We start from the raw sequence: 6000 nt of genomic DNA, 5'->3' as shown, positions 1-6000 counted from the left end.
GCAGATTAAACAACATTCTGCAACAATTATTGTATCCAACACGTAAGCGATTACTACTGGATGAAAGGTAGTTGCACCATAGTTGACAGGCATATAAAGGCATACAATAGGAACGAAACAACACATTTTTAACAGCAATCGAACATTTGGAAAACCTTGCTTTTAACATGTTTCCAGCACAATACAACGACCGTAATTGTCGTTTCGTGTCTTCATCATCGGATAGCAAGTCGTTAATTATTACTCCTAAATATTTCACTAGGTCTCAAAGCAGATACGTTTTTCATTTAAATATATGATCGGATTAAAGTCAAGTTTCAACATCTTGGATTTAAATAAAACACCAACAGTTTTGTTGCAATTAAAGTTTTGTTGCATTATGGGGACATCCACGTTAATGACATTAAAACGGATCATTTTGATCATTATATTTTCTTTTTCTTTCTGACTTATCAATTGTTTTCTTTGTGCTTGCAATTGTTACCGCATGAATCTACGAAACCTAACCACTGATCCATAGTCAATTAATCTTGTAACTGGTTCCTTCAGAAACTAGTTGATAAGCTACTCTGAAATCATAATGCGAGCGTTAAGGTTACTTTTGGTCAGCACGTTACAGCAATGATAGCGTAACAATGCATCAATTGTTACGATTGATTATATTTTATCGTTTGACAGTTCGCACCGACGGTTGCGCTCAATTGACATCATGGCAAGACTACAACCCACCGGCACTAGAATTTCATTACGACCCCAAAATTTCATTACGCGACCCCATTTGGGGTCGCGACCCATAGTTTGAGAAGCCCTGGACTAGATGACCACTTAGCCTATAGTCTTTTGCTGTCATCCTGATTGTGCTATATCCTAATGCAACCTACGATTCACAATGTAGTATTATGAGTGTTTTATTGACTCATTGTAGGCTATATGGCTCTGTTGAAACAAATAATTTAATTGATCATCGCTCCAAACATTTCAAAGTTTAAATCGGGCTATGCGTGAATCGGTGGCATTTAATAAGCTGTACAGCAACAGGCCTTAATATATCGTGCAAAGTTTGCATTTGAAGACTGACTTGTTAGCCGCTGGTCTTGAGTTGTAGTTGACGAACATAGTCTTTGACTATATTTTATGTAGGCCTATTTCATGAAAGTTAAAAGCAAAGTTTTCTAGTGAATGAAGCACTGAGCCTATTTTTGGTCTGGTTTTTCATAACTACCGTTTTGAAGAAATATAAAGTAACTCAGGCTACATGTAGGCCAACCGGTAGTCAAAACGCCATCAACCTTCAGTGAGTAGGCTATCACAGTCTCACACGCGGGGAAGGCTTTAGCTTTCACGAAAGTGATGAAAACAATGAATTTCCGTTGGACTCCCATCGAAAATACGTGGCACGAAACTTAAAAGTCTAGAATTATGGTTTCGTGGTGAGAATATTTATCCTTGGGATTCATCTTTCGCACACTTGCAGAGGGTTTAATCTACTGACCAAGTGAAGTTTCAGTCCATTTACAAGTTTTCCCAAAAGAATTTCGAAAAAGCACACCCACTTACAATAGCAGTAACTTTTGGACTGCTTCTGCGGCGTTGCAGTCTGGAAGTTACTGTCAGTCCAAAAGTTACCAGCGGTGCCAGGCGTTTTCACAATCGATAGAAAAGCGAAAATTGTTTTAACTAAGTGTAATGAATTCATTGCTCTCAAACTAATGCAAGCTTTTCAGTTAACATTACAAAATACTTATAATTATTAATCTGATCTTTTGAGAGGTTAAAAATTTAATTATTTTTTAAAACAAAATTAAATAAAATTTAAATGAAATATTTGGCAACTCTTGTAACTTTTGGCATGCAGTAACTCTTGGACTGCTACACCGGCCGCTGAACGCCTGATCAACGAAACTGATGTACAAGACATCTCAGCGGCTACTTGGGCGGACCATAAATGGAAGTCAAGTACCACCAGACTCCACTCGTTCATCTCCGACGCCGACACATGCCCCATCGGTCTGACACTACAAAAACAGGTACGGGTGCGCAGTGGCGTAGCCAGAAAAATTTTGGGGGGGGCCAAATATTTGATGAATTGAAGAGAACGACAAAATGTTTGATTTAAGAAATCGCCACCTGATGTGCAGTGGCGCATCCTGGTGGGTTAAGCAAGGGCAGCAATAAAGCTGGTGGGGGTTAGAGCGTGCCGAAGGCACGCGTATTCTAGGGGGGTCCGGGGGCATGCTCCCCCGGAAAATTTTTGCAAAATTACACTTAAATAATGGATTATAACGCTTTCTGGAAACACTTTCAGGGTAATATTTGTATGAAACTTATTAGCAGATAAACAGCTATTAACTTAATAAAGGTAGCTCTTATCTACACACAAACGGGCAAAAACTGCGGCTAAAATTAGAGAACACAAAAAACTCAGCTACACAAAAACCCTACAGAGTAAGCGATTCTGAAATTGCTTCCACAGATTAGTTAAAAGAAGCCTAAATCGCGTAAACTTTGCGCGATTTACGATTTGCAAAATTTATTGGTGTCTTTCTGTGTGTCTAAAACAAGTCCTGGGGGGTGTTAATAGCCAGATGTCTTGGAAAACAATATAAATTGATACAAATTATATTAAATCAAATATAGTTATTACTATCTGAAGCCTTTACAAATTGTTTCACCTAACGGATCATCAGAAGGTCTTATTCAATATTTTCAACAAAGGGTTCAACTTCGGAATCCAAACTTTGAAAATTGGGGGGAGGGCCATGGCCCCGTTCGCTCCCCCCTGGCTACGCCTATGCGGGTGCGCCTCAACCGTCTTCGTACGGGCGTCGGACTTTTCCGCTCAACCATGCACCAATCGGGAATGGCCTCTTCCTCCTCCTGTGAATGTGGTGCCGAAGAACAGACCGCAGACCACATCATCAATGACTGTACCATCTTCAAACCACCTAACGGAGTGGAAGGTCTGCGCGTCATGAATGATGAAACCAAAGACTGGATGCTCTCTAGTAGCCTTCTAGTGTAGTCCGGGAACATCTTGAGTCTTAAGAGCAAAATGGTTGGAACGCCTGGTTAATTTAGGGAACGTTCAAATATTACGTAACGCTTTTTTTCCGAATTTTTGACCCCCCCCTCCCCCATGTAACGCCAACGTAACGCTTTTTTCAATCCCCCCCTCCCTCATGTAACGCTTTTTTACTACGAATTCAGCACAAAAAACTACCATTCCGTACTCGAAAGCGTTACGTAACGTTTTGCTTGAACCCCCTCCCCCCCGATGTGACGCTAACGTAACGCTTTGCACAACCCCCCCCCCTCCCCCTCGAAGGCGTTACGTAATATTTGAACGTTCCCTTAATCAAAAAATAAAGAGCCCAAAATGTAGATACCAAACTCATGTTCAGCAAACAAACGTTTCGAAAACTATACTGTCTTCATCTTCAGTGTTATTGGTGTGGTAAAAGAATAGACCCTCAGCTCCAGAGGCTTACACGACGACGACGCGCACGGTTGTCCACCCACTTATTAAGCCAAATCTGGTCCATTCCGGAATTACTGAAGGTAGAAAGTAATAGGAGTAGTAAGTGTAGTAAATTAGTAAGTAAAAGTAATTAGTAAGTGTAGTAAATTAGTAAGTGTAAGTAACTAGTAAATTAGTAAGTGTAGTAAGTGTAGGAGTAGTAAGAGTAGGAGTAGTAGACATAGGAGTGGTAGAAAATTGTCCCCTGCTTGATAAGCCCAAAATCGTCCGATCCCGATGTTGTCCCGAAGCCGGGACAACATCGGTCGTCCCTAACCGTATTGATATAAAATTGCAAAGGATTTTGCGCAAAATTATATGCTTCTGAAACGTTTGGGTCGCGAAGATTTCGAACGATTGTTTTTTGGGTTGCGCCAAAAAGTATTTGCGGACCCCTGCTCTAGAAAACTAACAATAGTAAGAATCCATAACGGTTAGAAAAAGTTTGGAAAACATTATCGTATGCAGATCAAGAAACGTTGTCACTTAATGGGGAGTTTGAAACATTTTGAATGCGTAAGGGAACGTTCAAATATTACGTAACGCTTTTTTCCCGAATTTTTGAGCCCCCCCTCCCCCATGTAATGCCAACGTAACGTTTTTTTCAATCCCCCCCTCCCCCATGTAACGCTTTTTCACTAACGTTTTGCTTGAACCCCCTCCCCCCCGATGTGACGCTAACGTAACGCTTTGCATAAACCCCCCCTCCCCCTCGAAGGCGTTACGTAATATTTGAACGTTCCCTAAGTATCCCGAGTTGTTCCTGTCGTATTCCCAGCAGTGGGCAGTAGCGCGGTACTATTCTTTGAATAGCACTCGAGCTACTTTCCAATTTAATTTAAAGAAAACGACCGTTTTAATAGAGTTTTTATCGTTCATTCGAATATAGCGGGAAACATCAAGCCACGTTGATACCGACAAGAATGACACCAACACCAGTCACGACTCCAAGGATGAATTTTTGGTGTGTTGGTGTCATCGCATGAAACGTCGGCACGGAATAAAAAGTCAGGAGGTCTTTTTTCGGACAGAGGCAAGTCTTTGGACTTTTCCAGTGCCAATTTACAACGTCGCTTGATTAAGGGAACGTTCAAATATTACGTAACGCCTTCGAGGGGGAGGGGGGGGGTTTGTGCAAAGCGTTACGTTAGCGTCACATCGGGGGGGAGGGGGTTCAAGCAAAACGTTACGTAACGCTTTCGAGTACGGAATGGTAGTTTTTTGTGCTGAATTCGTAGTAAAAAAGCGTTACATGAGGGAGGGGGGGATTGAAAAAAGCGTTACGTTGGCGTTACATGGGGGAGGGGGGGGGTCAAAAATTCGGAAAAAAAGCGTTACGTAATATTTGAACGTTCCCTAATTAAATGTAACACCCCTATTCCTTCCAGTGCTGCGGTGGAGAGATTTTTCTCCGTTGAAAAAACGTGCTGAAGCTAAAGCGGGCAGGACTCAGCGACTCGCATTTTAAATGCTCGTGTTTATATAAGATGCGTAACAATACAGTTTATCTGGAACGTTTTGTCTATAACGACGTTGAAATGACAATGTAAACGAATGACAGCATTCGTTTTCAAGGGCATTTTGACGTCACAAAGCGCTTCCTGTGTCAGTTAAGACAAAAGTAGCGGTAGCGTGTAACTTTGAAAGAAGCGGACGCCCACCTCTGCGCGTCCCAATGAATGTCACTGATGTAAACGGAAACTCATAGTTTGGAAGACATTAAAGGTGTTTATTAAATGAAGATGAAGCAAAATCATATGAAAACAATTATGAAGCAGGTAAAGATAAACAACAAACATGTCAAGAAACTGAATTAAGCTTCGGCAAGTAACTAAGAATTGCACCTAAAAACTGCCAAGTATACGGCGTTGTAAATTGCACATAAATCGTATCATGTACAAAATAAAAAGAAACTTAAAACAAGGTTGAAATCAAGTTATATTCATGTAAGGTAAGATGATGGATTATTAAGAATTGCAAACGATGTACATGGGTAGAATCAATGAGTTCTTCCGCACAATTGCCGGTTATTGAAGATTTATTGCCAGGCTTGTCCATGGGAATGGGATTCCCACGGGAATCCCATGGGAAATGTCCCATGGGATGGGATGGGATAGCACGAATTGCATTTCCCATGGGACAGTAGCTAGGCATTTTAAGAGCAGGAAATTGAAAATTTGCTGAATGAGCACAGTGACTCGGAATATGAGTGCCAATGATAATGAATTGTCATAGATAGACAACTTTTCTGAACTTTAAAGTTAACAAAATCAATAAATTTTGTCGTTTTGTATCTCTTTTTGTACATTTAGTCCTATCTAGTACACATTAGACTTAAATTTCCATAAATTTAATAACATTTATTGAATTGTATTTTGATGGGAATCCCATGGGATGGGATGGGACGGGACAGGCATGAATTGCTATGGGATGGGATGGGACAGAAAAAAATGTCCCATGGACAAGCCTGTTTATTGCACTAA

The sequence above is a fragment of the Aplidium turbinatum genome, chromosome 9 (genome assembly GCF_918807975.1).
Source record: "Aplidium turbinatum chromosome 9, kaAplTurb1.1, whole genome shotgun sequence".
In the NCBI taxonomy this organism is placed as follows: Eukaryota; Metazoa; Chordata; class Ascidiacea; order Aplousobranchia; family Polyclinidae; genus Aplidium; species Aplidium turbinatum.
The sequence above is the reverse complement of the archived record's forward strand: the minus strand, read 5'-3'. Positions refer to the sequence as shown.